Below are 16,342 nucleotides of genomic sequence, written 5' to 3' on the forward strand. Positions count from 1 at the left end.
CGCGGTGAATGGACGCCCTGTAATAATTAAATGTAGGCATATTCCGAGATATGAATCTGTAATTTGATTTTTCGTCAATATCGTACATTCAGTTAGAAATAAATTATGTTTAGCGGATCGAATTTTTGACCTAATTAATTTTAAAGGAACATAACTTTAATGGGTAATGCTACTATTGAGACTTAAGCATTCACACAGAAAATATATTTCAACAAAATTAAGCTGGATTATGAGATTTAGCTACTCTAATGATTGGCCCATTGCAGAATTATTATGGAAAATTGGTGTTGATACACGTGAGAATACTTTAAAATTGACTAGCGACCCAAACCCTAGAGAGAGGGTCACATACCATGTTTGCCTTTAGGGCCTTGGCTATGAAATCAAAGGCGCTTATTTGATGGATTTAAGCATATCATGACTGGGTATTATTGAAGCTATATTAATTTTCCACACAACCAAGGGTCAGTGTGGGGTTACACATAATAATAACACAATTTCAGTGTAAATAAATTGGAGGGTTGGAGCTTCTCTTGTTAAGAACAAACACAAGGTTATATTGTGGTCTCCTCCATCGTTATTATTTTTCATTAAGCTAGGTGTATATATTTACATACACAGCTAGAAAATGGTCGAGTTCACGTATCAACTCGTGTGTGATATTGTCGCTTTTATATAGTAGAAAAAGCTAATTTATCGAGTAGATATATGTTCACAAATGTGTTAGAAATAAAGGCATTTTCACAAAGTATTAGAAATATAGTAGTTCTTAATATTAGCCAACACCAGATCATCAAATTACTAGCAGTCACATTTACAAGGAAAGACTCACGAACCGAGTATCACGTCATAGCATTCATTTTGGAATTGTGAGGTCAGCCGAAGCCCGTTAATAGATGCGCAATTCGCCACGCAATAGGCAAACCAAGTTTTATGTCGAGTCGGATCGTACATAATTTTTCAAAGAGCGTCACCTACAAGAAGAACAACAGGAACAACAAGATTATTGTCCATAATCAGACCAAGATTTTTAACCGATGTTTTAAAGTTTATAACTGATTGTTCAATATATATATGGTTGATTTCACATTTTACCAATCTGCCAGCTGGACCTACAACTAGGATTTCAGTATTATCAGAATTTAGTTTCAACATGTTAGTGTCCATCCAGGATTTCACATTTTTGATACAGGCTTCCATATTGGAGCAGGTTAGGCTTTGACTGACATGGTCTGGTTTAAGGATGTCAATGATCTGGGAATCATCTGTGTAAAATAATGGTGGTTCTTATCATGCCGACGTAAGAGGTTTCCAAGTGGTTTTGTGAACATATAAAATAATATGGGCCAAGCACTGACCCTTGAGGTACCTCTTGACGTCACTTGTTTAGTGTGAATCTTGGAGTTATATCCCTTGAATAGTAGTCAAGCACGAAATTTCCAAACGTAAATCCTTCAATGGATGGTCAATATCTAACATATTCCAAGCAAGACCTAAAATAGAAAATAAGATAAGCTCGTAGAGTGTTTTTGTGGTTTGCGTTATCGTGGACCACAACATTCCCCGTTTATCCAGTCTAATTCTTAGTGGGGAATAACCTTTCTAACTTTCTTCGATCGCCAGCCCTTCTGCCTGCATTGTGCCCGAGTAAAAAGTTAAAGACGTCTGAACATATTCGAATTTAACTAGAAATGGTTCACTAACCTGGAGAGAGAGAGAGAAATGGGGTTTAACGTCCACTCTACACAAAATGGGTTATTTCGGGACTAACACATGGTTCAATTTTATTTTAATAATTCGCTTGCGCGTAGGGGTCTTTAGCAGTGGGAGGAAACCGGAGGACCCGGAGAAAACCCACGAGGTTGGACAGGCGACCCTACTTCTTGTCACGTACAACCGGGGAATCGAAACCGCGCCAGTTGACTCAATGACAGACCGTATGATACAGCGCGTGCGTGCTAACCATTCGCCCCCCCACCCACTAACCTGGAGGTCCCGTGTTCGATGCATACGTTCTCAGAAAAATTTATCGGGGTTTTCCAGTGTGACCCACCTTGTCAGTGGTGAATGACAGAAGGGACGTGTACATATTGGCGTGCACGTAAACGGGCCCTTGGCAGTTGGAGTTAGATATAAGAGTAGGACGTAGCGCCATTGTCCGGTATAAATTTCCCACATAACACACTGTATGGTGTATGCCTGTCTTCATTAGCATAGCCGGAGCAGAATAGTAGGACGTTAAACCCCATTTCATTTCCGATCTATCAACCATTCGATTTGTCTTAAAATGAGGTTATCGCCAGATATGTTGATCGTTCAGGATTTTTATTTTGTACATATACATGCAAGCCACTCGAACGTCCGAAATTAAAGTGATGATTTTGTTCAGATTGCTACTCGAATCATATGACTGTAATATCATATTTTAATCTAATGTTTAAAGTAACAGGGGGTACCAAAATACTATCAGTGTCCAGACAGTATTTGACAGAAATATTAAAAATATTGTAAAGTGAATCGTATTTGAAGACATTTATATCAGTGATTAAATGATTTTTGTTCTGTTGGGAATTCTATAAGGAAATCAGTTACAGTTAAATATTGCTTCTGTGTATATTTTGTAATTTTGAGAACGAAAAGCGACCAGTAGTCTATCATTGTGTACAGAAACATATCTTATATCTCCGTGGTAGTCCAGTAGTAAGGATTGTCCCTCGATAGAATTCCGGTAAGAGCTGAAAAATACTCTGGAATATTTTTAGCCCCGTTCTCACTAGTCGTTCGGATTGGACAAAATATCTAGATCCAAAATTCCGTGCTAAGGAAAGCTCTTTGCCACGTACAATTCTGAGATTACACTTATACTCGATGACAGACAACAGCGGTCATGCAGCCCCGATCCTAGCCAGTTTACATTTGATGTTTTAAATTTGCTGGAACGAAAGTTAAAAGACCTTAAAGATATCATAGCCTATGGGAAATTTCTATTGTAGCCGATTAACTCACTCTATAAGCAGATACTTTGATTGACGGCCACAAGACAGCGAAGCCAGACAGTTTTCAATAACATAACACAGGAATCTGACACTATAAAATGTCGGTAAATCACTATATATTCTCTTAAACTGTTCTATAATATAGTCAGATGTCTGCCCGTCGTAGTACTAAATATTACTACATGTCTATAACAACTGATTACATGGTGACCGTTTACACTACCTCTCATCATTGCATGATTGCATTAAGGGTATATAAGTAAAGACATATATCATTTTGTCAGACTATTCTTTCATCTTGTTTTATATGAAATACCGGCATGAATAACCCTTCGTTAAACACATACAATTATGGAAATCTTTCTCTCTCGAATTAAAATTCCTTTTGATCGTGTATAAAATGAAGGATCACCCTATTCTGCAAACAAACTTTACTCTTTTATTGCAGATTTATTATGAAAAAGACACGTTTGATATAACTCCGTGTATTTTACAAAAACAGATTTAATGTAAAGTTTATTTAAATTAGATTATATTGTCGTCTTTCGGTGTCGTTTAGTTTGCTTTTACATGTAATCTGGGTTTTGTGATACATTACATCAATTGTTGCAATTGTACATTTAGGTTAATATTCATGTGAAGAAATTTGAATCATCTTCGGCACCCATTCCCTCCAGCACGTAGAGCATCTAGGAAGTCCAAAAGATTTATTTAGTTAAGGATCATAACTTTTTATTTCTGTCGAAAATTTTAATTTCTGTGATACGCTTATCCCTTAATTCAAACCAATCCACAAACAAAACTAGATCTTAAACTCCCGAATAGAAGGAACCCGAGTCTGGGAAATCATGACGGCTATCACAGCCCTGCATACGTTAAACCTTATCTAACAATGAGCCGTTCACAGTTTCAACTCGTTGTCGACGTCGAACCCATATCAAAATCGAATTCATCCAAGATCTTTAGATCCTTAACATACTATTTATAAGTTTCGTCTGAATCCAACCAATACTAGAAGGTCCACAGGTTTCGTACATATTTCAAAATTACACGCATGCGTAAAAGACAGGGGCCATACGATGTTTTGGCTCCATTCGCACGAAAATCGATTACATCCCACAAGATTCATCACAATCAGATAAAAATGGTGACCTCTAGACAAAATGTGAACAAACAACCGGACGGTCGAACACATGCCACGACATAATACGTCCACGTAAAAGTGTGGCCGTATGAAAATCGTTTTAATCTGTCCAGTGGGTAAAATTCTGTGAAAGGAAAACTGAAATTGGCAGCTATTCAAGAGGCTAACGTGGTTTTCTTAATAAATGGCCTTAAACGAATACCCATGCAATAGTTTTTAGTGCTTGTAACCTGGCCCGAGTTCACAACACATTCTCAGACTTGAGTTAAGAATTTACTCAAAATTGTTCACATTATATTAACTAATATATAACCCTTTATAAAACTTGTGTTGTTTCTATGTATCAAATACATCAATAAGATGTGCAAAGTTTTGTGTTTCTGGAACCAAGATATTTCTCATAAGCAGTGATTGAAAGTTGAGTAAAGTCTGAGAATGCTTTGTGAACTTGGGGCCAGATATCAACGATTGTTACACTTATCTGCTCCACTACGCTCAGTTCACTGAGACTGAAAATTATTTAATTATGATGGACGTAGATATTGATGCATATTATCATTATTATCACAAATTTTATATCACGGTAAACAATATTTCAAATACATATAAGTTGCTGACAGAATATCGACATTTTACATCTAGAGTTCATTTTTTTAACTTGCTTTCATTTAATAAATGGCGTCACAAATTTCAGATTGTAAATATATAGAGTTTCTTGTCAATTACAAATTATTATATTTAAAGGGTATTTAATATGGAATACCGAGTCTTATCGTATACTTTAAACACATGCCAGAGTTTTCTTATCATTTCACTATGTAAATTGGTGAAATAAGAGACTGGGTATGAATAGTGAAGAGGGTCCATTAATCCCTTATACACAAATATATAGTAAAGTCTCTCTAAACTGTCATTCACAAATATTGCTTGACAAATAGAATCATATATCAGATGATAATCTATCGGGCGGAGAATAAATACAATATTTGCATATCTTAGAGTATCTTATGAGAACAGTGAGGGTTGAGGCTTAGTACTATAGTGTTGCTCAGATTTTTTGTTTGCTTTCAGTTAAGGGTAATATTTTTTCCCAAGATAAGAAAGTTTTATTAAAAGGAAATGGAGTCAGTTGTAGGCCGCGTGTATATCTATTGTTGGGTTTGAAGAAGAACTCTAACTCTTAACAATAAATTCATAAGCACAGGCAAACAGTTTTCATTGATAATATGCTCATATAGCAAGCCCAATCCTTGATTTGAATGAAACACATTATCTGCTTCTAGTCTGGGAAAGTTTTCGATCAGCCCGTTAGTACAAAATGCATAAAACGAATGAAAAGCTTAGTCGCTCATTTACAACAATATGCTTTAAAATGCCCGCCCTCACCTCCCCCGAACACGACACGAAGACAACAAAAAGACTCAGTCATCGCGCCTGTGTACAAAAAAACAAGCCAATTTGTTTCCATGGAAGCACGAAAATGTTTAAATCCGAGAATTTTCTAATTAGCAAAAGGAAATACTACTATAATAGTTTAATGTGGACGATTTTGGCGCCGGAAACAAAACTGGGACAGAAGGACGCACAGGATGAGAGGGCAAAGCAATTGTGTAGTCCTAGCCCAAATACTACATGGGGCTCCATGGTACAGATAAACATCGACACAGAGACTACCCATAAACGTTGTAATTTATTGACAAAACAATCTATAGATAAAGGAGAAAGCCTCTTGAATATACGAAATTCTCTCTTCTAGTCCAAACTCCCAAACAATTCATTTGCCTTTAGTTTTTCAGATAAAAGATATCGAAAATTTGATTTACAGTCATTATTATATATGTATATCTATTTCGAAGTAATTAAATACCTAAAACCAAAATGGGTTGTTTCGTGACAAACTATAATTTGACAATAATTCCATTACCGTTTTCCATTACTAATAATTATATAGAAATAAAGAGATTGCCCAGACAAACTTCAACTGTGATAATTCAACCTTTATTTATGAAAATCGTCCACTTACTTTGACGAAGATCTGTCGTGATCTTAAAACACAGTTCGGTAAATGTGTCTCTAAAGATGACGTTTTTAATTTCAAAATAAAGAGGAGTACTTCAGTTGGTCGTTGATCGAAGATGTATTTCAAAAACAGGAATTATGCTCGTCATTTATTAAGATAAACCAAAAAATATGTACGCACGGATTAGTCAGTTTCTTATACCCCCGGGGTGGCGTCCTTACTGCGCTGCTACGGCGACGGAAAATGGTCTCAGAGCGCATCAAGATCGCCATAAGCGTGGTAAAAGCGTTGTGGAAACGCCAGATATCGTGCTGTGGTCTCCATGGTCGTCAATGATCGCCGAGTTACGGCGTTTGTTTTGAGCGTGTTCAAAATAAACGCCAAGGTTCTGTGATCTGACCTGGAAAGCTGTGAGAACGTGATCGGGTCGCGAAGGTCGAGAGACAAGCGTGATAACATCAACACGCAGCACATACGTGGCAAAGACGCTTCGAAAATTGTAACATCTGTCACGACCCCACAAAGAGTTCGGAGTCCTTATGGCGTTGTCATGGCGATGCTACAATGATTTAACCACTGTTGCGCGATTGCACCACGTCCTCATGTGGCTCCCATTGCGCCTATGGCGATCTTATGGGATTCCCACTGGTTTTATGGACTTCCAAATATCTGATCAGCTTATAAAGTCGCCGTGATCACGTGGAAGAAACGCACGTGCAGTCGCGATCCAGTTAGAAGACGTGTGGTAAGAACCCTATGAGCGTGGTTAGAGCGCCGCGGGTTCACGGATGGTCGCCGTTGCCAAGCCAATAGATTTGATTAGAAAGGCCATAAGCGCCGTGAGAACGTGATATAATCGCACAGGTCGCGGTAAGGACGCGACTTTTTTCAATTTTGTAATTTTTGGGGACATTTGCAGGCAACCTTGTGCATTTTCTGGTCGCTGTACGGTCGCAACAGCGCAGTAAGGACGCCAACCAGGTCTGACGGAGGCATTACATACACGTCGGATTATCAGTCCGCGGGTACCGTAAAATTACTGTACGGTTTCATTTCCGTTAATACTTAGAACTGGATAATCTTCCATCAGGGTCGAAAATTTGATGAAAAGTCGTTCATTTTTTGGCTTAAAATTAGTTAAATATCGACCATCTTCTGAAGTTAAACAAAAGTTTTTGGTCACAGATTTGATATACAAATGTCTATAAAGACATAAACTGTATCCTCATTCGAATATTGTACAGAGGGTAAATAAAAACGAAACGATTATGCAAATAGTAGTTTGGAGACAATGGGCGACTCATTCATTCCCGGTCCCGTTCTTGACCAAACACTCGGCGTTTTAAATGCCGATTTCTCCGAGCTCTGAAGGCTTCGAATAAATAAGCATTATTTGCTTAGAAATAAAAATAATGAACGGTGTAAATCAATTAAGTAAATGCACCAACATATTGATAACGTTTATCAAGTAATGGTTTCACAAACGATAAACTTTGATGAATATTGTTCATTACATAATGTTCAAATCATGCATGATTAAAGTGGTAAAAAGTAATAAACTGCCCCTATCTATTGTCCATATTCTACACAGGTAAAACTATCTCTATCTACAGGCTATCATCTGAAAGCTTTTATTAATCTATTTCATTCCATTGCTTTTATTTCATAAAAGCCGACTTACTTATTGCAATATGGTGGTGGTATATGGCTATCTGATGATTATTTATGTGCAAGCCAAAGGCAAGTAACAATTAATATCAACGTCCTATATTTCACACTCAATACACATAAAATAAATTCTATTACCAATTTTCACATTAATATTACTCCAATAAGGTAGTATATTGGAGCGCCGGCACGCCTTTTCATCATTAAACCATCAAAGAAGACCGCCAATATTACCGTGTTACTTACACCTGTGACGATCTATATATTAATATATTTCTAATAGTATACGTCATTGTAGTAATAGATCTAGATATTATAATATATTCTAAAAGAATTAGTTTATATAGTGTTCAGTTCACCTGGCTCAATATGCAATATAATACACAAAGAATAAATCTATGGCGGATGATATTATACAGTCTAATTATGATATCCGTTTCTCTCTGAAGTGAGACATTATATTCTATTATTACTAGACGATCAATCGGAGAAAGTTTGTTCTATCTCATTATAGCTCCCTTTCCACCGTCTTTTTGTATTTTTAATTTCTCCAAAACCACATGAAGGGTTTTGATCAAATTTCACCGAAATGTATTTGTCTGTTTGTAGTTTTAATTTCTCCAAAAACACATGAAGGGTTTTGATCAAATTTCACCGAAATGTTGAATCGGCTTTGGGGGGGGGGGGGGGGGTACTTGCCATTCGACATGAAACATTGATCACAATATTGTTGATACGAGTGGACATGACAATAAAATGAAAGGATTTTCCATGGATACTTTGGTTTAGTATTATTTTAACAGCTCAACTTTTCGCAGTTTGTCAGTTGGTGGGTATTAACTAAATACGGCAGATTGCAGCCAAGTTGGATTTGTTTTTTGTCATCTCATGGTGATACTTTAAATGAAACACCCATGAGTGCTCTCGGGCGGGGGCAACTAAGTCCACAACATACGAAATAAAATACGCGAATATATTAATGGTTTGGAACTAGAGAGTGATGACGTGAGATCAGTATTCCAATCAGTATACAATATTTAAAGAATACATAAAAATGAAAGAGACAAGAATTTATGTTATATTTATGTAATTTATGTATGTACTTGATGATTCTTAATGATAATATACAATAAGTAATGTCTAAAACACAATATTATACCTATATCATCAGTATGATAAATAGGTTTTTCCTCAGTCCGATGATTATATACACCCCACAAATGTAATAGGACATATTTTATTAAGTGATATTAAAACGTTACTCGGCGAAATAGCCTATCATATCAACACTTATAGAACATATGTTTTCTGTGTAACTCTAGCAAGTGTTAAAATGCGATATCTTTAAAAGATGACTGTATTTAATAGGGAAGTGTTAGATTAAAGATACAATCTATATAAATATTCTTACACGTTTATGATAGGCGCATACCACAAACATGAGTTATGATTATTATATATAAAGTACGCGGTGTCAAAGAGTCACGGTGTATTTTCCAAAGTACAACAGAAATGGTCAGTTAGGTGAACTCCTTTTCTAGAAAGAGTGAGCATAGTCTGCATAGTGCGCAATAACCACCAATACGCATAACTAACCAGATATCGCAAGTAACTATTGGCGGTTGAATCTCTGATGTCATACCAATCCTTCCTTTGATAAATCACTGATTATAAAATCGCAATCACTCGCACACCTACAATCAACCACAAATTTTCACAAAAATCTGCGTGTAGGTGTTTACTTTAGTGTTTTATTCAGATTACTGTTAGTTATATATTTCTAACTTGTAAACATAGAACATTGTAGCTTTTGAAATCTTTGAGATTTTGTTGCAATAAGACAAAATGTAGAGTAATTGCTCGGTTGAGCTCGGTACCTTATTGGTTTTGATTACAATAAAACCACTGAAATTTGATATACATGTATTTGCAAGTAGAATGGTAGGTATACATAATATATAACGAAGTATCCAGTAGGCCTAATAATAATAAGTAATACAGAAAATATGTAAATAAATAAGAAATACATCACTGGATTACTAAAAAAACTTTTGTAGCGGAGTGTTTCACAAAGACAATGAAAAGCAAGGGAGGTAAAATCAGAAATCCAAAGTACCGAGTCAAACTTGGATGCCGGAAGTACACAAACCGGATACGTTTTGACGACCCATGAATCTTAAAAACTCCTGTACGCATCTGATTGAAACGATTGATTATGCCCATAGAATTCTAGATTGTAGGTAGATGTAATTTGATTGACACGTGTTAAGATAGGTAAAATAAGTGGACTTTGTTTGATATAAGAGATGATAAACAGAGTGTATCTTAGGTTATTATTATTATTTTTATTTAATTGTTGCCCCCTTAGGATGTTGAAGGTCACGCATCTTGACAATAAAGATAACTTATTTTATTTATCTAACAACCTCCTTTTTATTTTAGCTAGTGTATAAAAAATAACCCGTTCTGACAACATATATTTGTTAGTCCAAGAAGAACTTCCACAAGGCCAACAATGCCTAAAATGTTGCAATGGTTGAGCAAGTTTTCATATTCGCGTTTATCAGAGAGAGAGAGAGAGAGAGGGGGGGGGGGGGTTAACGTCCACTCGACACAAACTAGGTGATTTCGGGACTAACATATGGTTTAATTTTATTTCATTAATTCGCTTGTGCGTTTGGGGTTTTTAGAAGTGGGAGGAAACCGGGGGAACTGGAGAAAACCCATGAGGTTGGACAGGCGACCCTACCCCTTGTCACGTACAACGGGGAAAATGAAAGCACGCCAGTTGATTCAATGACAGGCCTTATAATACAGCGCACACGCGCTAATCATTCGGCATCCAACCCCCCATAATGGGGGTGGGGGGAGTCCTTATACTGATAACGATATTTTCCGGACGACGCATTAGTTTGGAGCTGAAACTTTCATTCAGGGTATACAGGATATTCGTATAGCTAACAAAATGTTGTACGTTTAATTACTGGACTGACGACTATGCTGGAGGTCCCAGGGTGGTCTTCAACCCAGTGACCTTCGGCTTTTAAAATCCAGGTCCAAGACATTGAATTATAGATGACAGATGTCATGCACGAGGCATAGCGTGGTAACTCTTTCGGAAACAACCGATTTTACTTCTCGTTTGAGGGTATTATATATAGTTAACAAATGAATTTTGTATTATATGTTTGAACCCAGTTTTAACAAAAATATACCTTGTGGAATCTGGAACTTCTCCTTAAACATCAACTCTTCCAGAGACACAGTGACTTAATGTGAGTAAGGCGCTTGCTCACAAATAGGAGTTCGTGGTTTCGATTCAGGTGTTGGCCGCGAAAGTTCCTCGGGATTGTAGGAAAGGGGGACTGCCAAGTAAGAGCGTCTAATTGTTCAGAAGTCGCGTGTACACGTTTGCGTGTACGTAAAAAAATCATTGACAGTTGGAATTCGACTAAGAGTTGGTGGAAATACCACTGTCCGGGCAACATTTCCCACTTAGCACAAAATATGGCGTATGCCGGTCTTCATTATCTTGGTTGGTGCAAGACGTTAACCCCCATTTCTTCGAAAAATAAAAAAAATAGAATTTCCGGAACAACATTAATCTTAAAATTTTAAAAGAGCATCAAACTGGTTTTGAATTGACAAAGTCACATTGGAAATTTGCATACATAAATTACAATGATTACAACGTAATAGGCGACTACATGAATATGAATAGGCGACATCATTGTCTGGTTCTACAAACACCGAAACATTAAACAACTAATGTCTCTTAATAATGTGATGAAAACACTAAATTATCTTTTAACATGAAAACGTAAAGCAACTATTGTCACAGTAAAGTACCGAAAACAACGGAACCATTCAGAAACGTACTAATAAACGTCCGTGTGCTCTTTTTAAAACTCCTTTTCTTGACATAACACGGCGTCATATTGCCCCATATAGATCCTGTATTGAAACTTTAATGTGTTTCATACGTCATATTAAAATAAATCATGATATATTATTATGTTCTACGTGGATGAAAATAACATGAATTATTCATAAAGTTATGAAACACCTTTATTATATGGCAACTATTATATTGTTCTTGACTCATCACATGGAAAGCATTTTTCATGTGTTAACTTTAGACTTGTAAATATTACCGTCAACCATTATTACACAGCTATAACATCATGTATAAAAATCGTTCTGACTTTGATCGATCGATTAGCTTATAAATGCTATCAATTTTATCAATATTTATAGAGTAGTGAAAAATCGTGTAAACATCATTGATTTTTCGACGTTTTATATTTGGATAACAAAACATCAAACATACAGTGAGAAGTTATTTTGCATATCCAATATATTCCAACAATACAGAATACGGTAGAACCCATCCAGTTGTCATAAATAATAGAATATCAAGTCAATGTGCAATATGGTGTACCATAAAGTTTTATATTAGGGCTTTTACTGTTGACTCGAGTCTTTGGATGAATGAGACAAAAATGGACTACTGCTTTCATGTTGATGTATCACACCAAAGGATGTGAATACATGGTAAAACAACATCCAAATTTGACTAAGCTGGTGTCCCCTTTACCCACTTTAAAACCACTTGTGGCTTCCTACAGTTTTTTTGTTATGTAAGGGTAATAACTGCATCCCCAATCTGATTAAAATACAGATCTATATTTCGTTTCGTTTTTTTTATACTTTCGATGGCCTACACTACATGAAGAGCTGACCGGTTGTAGCGATAGGTCGCATCAGAGGTCATACGAGCGGCTTTTGACTTTATGATGTCAGACATTTGATTAACCAATCAGCATTGATGTTACTAGTGGATTATCCACAGTTCCGTGCAAAACACGCCTAAAGCTCGCCGTAACAGACCGTTTCATTGGCTAATCTCTCACACCATTCAGAACACGTCAATGATAACAACTCTTCCAGATCCTAGTGTAGTAAAGACAAATTAAACGAAATTTTGAACTATAAAAACGAAACGAAATAGGGCCTGTGTTTTAATCAGATTGCCGCATCCCGATCTTTACAATGTTTACAAGGTATCAGTTGCTGGAACAAATACGACAAATATTAAGACCCCTTGTGTCTGTAGTTTAACTCGTGAACTGAGGTCAAATATTCCCTCATAAATAGTCTTCAAAATGGCCCAAATAATACAGCTTTGAATACGTAATGGAATGGGATTTAACGTCTTACTATTCTGTACAGACTGTGCTAATGAAGACGAAATCTTTGAAATAAATATACATTACAGATAATTATGAAAGTTAGGGAATCGTTACAAGATGTGCCATTCTTCCACTATTTACTGCCGATACACTTGGATGAAAATAGGCCATATCAAGTTGGGAGGCATCGAGATTTTAATTCCAATAAAACCATCTGCAGTTGTCTAATATGTTTGTAAAACATGACCCAGTTAGGTCGTAACAATTCTGTACATACTGCTGTGTTCTTTTTGATCTAGGTGTAATAAACATAAAGGTAACCAAAAATATGTCATTTTAAAGGTACCCCCCCCCCCTTCTCTCTCTCTCCCTCACCCCTTCCCTCTTCGGTGATCTGTTCCTTGTTCTAGGAGGGGCAAATCCGAAAACTGTTTTCGTTCGTAACGCTCCGCTCCCATGGTCCAAGTTCAGGGGTCCGCGCTTTACACACAGCTATATATTATGTGGAACCGAATTATATCCTTCAGCGTGGGCAGGCAACATCACTACCATACACTCATGTTTATTATTTCCGCCTTTCTTTCTTTTGGCACTGGACCATTGGCAGTGTTCTAGATTCGGAAGTCGTAACCCAAATTCTTTATACGGAGACACTTCTTCTTAATAAACAGAGAAAAAATTGTTTGTAGAGCACATCTAAGATTCAGTCTAAGACACATTCATGCTATAATAAACCCTGTGTCAAGATAAATACGTCATTTTAACACGTCCGTTCAGCTGTTGTTGACGTATGTCGACCTCTTTCGGTGGCAGCCGCCCAGTGACCTTGACTATGTTGAGACACTGTTTCACAGGGTGTCAGTAAAAAATAAACATATTTTATGTCCTCAAAGAGCAGAATGTTGCCATCTTGGTTTTCTGCCAAAAAAACCGCATTTATCAGCTTTACTCAAGGGCAGATAATCTGTAGGTAAACCGTCATCAAACAGCGGAACAATGGGTTAAATCCGCGTGACAGGAGGCGCTGTTACTGCACGAACATTGTCAAACCTCTCCTTTATTAGCTTTTTGTCGTTCAACATTGCCGACAAAAACAACGCAGATTTCTAAATATTCTTAGAACCTAAAAATAAACTTAAATAGTAAAAATTCAAATAGGTATATAATGCTATTGACAAATTCGAGCTCTTTTGACAGTATTAATTAATGAGGAACTTTCATCTTTACAATAGTGTGCAGAAATTGAGAAAGATCTCCTAATTCAAATTTACGAGGCATGCGAATTTCGTAGTGATTTACAAGTAAATCGTTGTTTTAAGATCAACAAGTCCGCAGTACAAGCCCAGGCCCGTGGACACCCTCAGTGATTTGTAATAGATTAACTGACATTTTAAAAAAACCAGATCGCCCAAAAACCTAATTTCCGTGCCCCCCCCACCCGCTGCCTTTCTTTCTGTTTTTCGACCTGCTGTTTGGCACTACCAGGACAATTTGCATTTCCGAGATCTGTTCTTCTCGTCCCTATCCGCACATAAAACGTTAGTAACGGATTATCTAAGTATGGAGAACTGGTGTTGGGTTTTCGCTTTCTAGTAACGGATTATCTAAGTATGGAGAAATGGTGTTGGGTTTTCGCTTTCTAGTGGTGGTGGAGAACCATAATTTTTGAAAATAAAACAATTGCACACAGCATGCCATTTAATGATTGTATAACGATTTGCCTATAGTGTGATATTCTTTCTTCAAACACGTTGATAAACATTAAGAAAGTGTGCACCCTATTTTGTCGTGTGGTTAACACTAATTTGTCACTGTGTATCAGCAGAGTCAAAGGTGTCCTTTAGAAATTTAAGACGTACTGTGACTGCTTGTCACTTCAAATAGAGGCATATAATAAATTATAGGGTCAGTTAATATACAAGTTATTTCTTTTATGTCGGGTATACCGTTATAATGATATACTTCTAAAATCTGGGATAAATTGAATAACTGATAGTCATTGCTTGAAGAGTGACAACTGCCAAAAAAATATAAAGATTCCGAATTTTAATACTTATCTTAATGCTGTAAATACCATTGGTCTTTTTGTTTTAAAGGGACATTCACAGATGCAATTTGCATTGAAGACACACACAGGGTAATTACGAGCTAAAAATGTCACGACGCTAGCCCGCACGAAATTAACATCTAGACCCTGACAAGGCCGGCGTTAATTACTCCAACTGCGTAGCACGATAACTCTACGACTCTTCTTAAAACAGTAATTGGCCAAGAGTAATTATATTCCACACAATTGTGACCTGTGTATTTCAAATTCCATTACTAAATGGCAATGGATTCAGGTTTAGCCTATAAAGAAAACTTATTTCAATCTAACCTAAATAGGGGCGGATACAGGAATATGTGCAGGAGGGGGTTGCTAGGTTCCTGTTAAGGACATTTGACAGTTGACAATACATGATGCCATCATCGTCTCCAAATTACGTAGGCATACATACACACTGGGCTTTTTAAAGAGAGAAATCCAACACCTCGTTTGACGTCATTTTTTTACTATGAATTAATAGGATCACATTGTGATTCAATTTCATTGATGCAAAGCATTAATTGTGGTATCACATGTCTATATCATTGTCTCGCGTTTTGAATGCCCATCTGATCACCATTTGATGATAAAGGATAAAGCACGCGACCATGACACTTTTCTCTGGATCGGCCCCTGGTAAATATTGCCGAAAACAAAGTGTCATGATGGTCCGAACGATCGTGATTTAACATTATTTAGGATAGCACTGACGTATGAAGAAAAACTAGTTTACAAAGATATATGAAAGGCCTTAAATCGTAGCTTAAAAATACACCCCGGATGGATCACCACCATTAAGCAAGTCTTGGTAGCTATGTCTTTATTCCAGACACAGACTATTCTAGATAGTCGAGGTATTTTATTTATTTATTTTTATTTATTTATTCACAGTATTTAAGGCCTCCAGCCCATAGTACATAAATTTTTACAACATATAAGAAGTGCGGTGAGTAAATGTGAGATAAATAACAGTAATAAATAATAATGGTAATAAAGACAATATGTATACATAATTTGTTGATATAATATAATAATAAATCAAAATAAGCATAACTATTTACAATTATCAATTTGTTTTCGGATAACATATGACTGATAAATAAACATAGCTAAATTTCGATAATTATTTTCGTCAGGCATGACCCTAATAAAAATATCCCTATTTGTTTTATGTTGTCTCTCGTTCTCTATTTGTTGAAGTAATTTGGTTCTTAGATTATCATACAATTTACAATA

The sequence above is a fragment of the Patella vulgata genome, chromosome 2 (assembly GCF_932274485.2).
Source record: "Patella vulgata chromosome 2, xgPatVulg1.2, whole genome shotgun sequence".
NCBI lineage: Eukaryota > Metazoa > Mollusca > Gastropoda > Patellidae > Patella > Patella vulgata.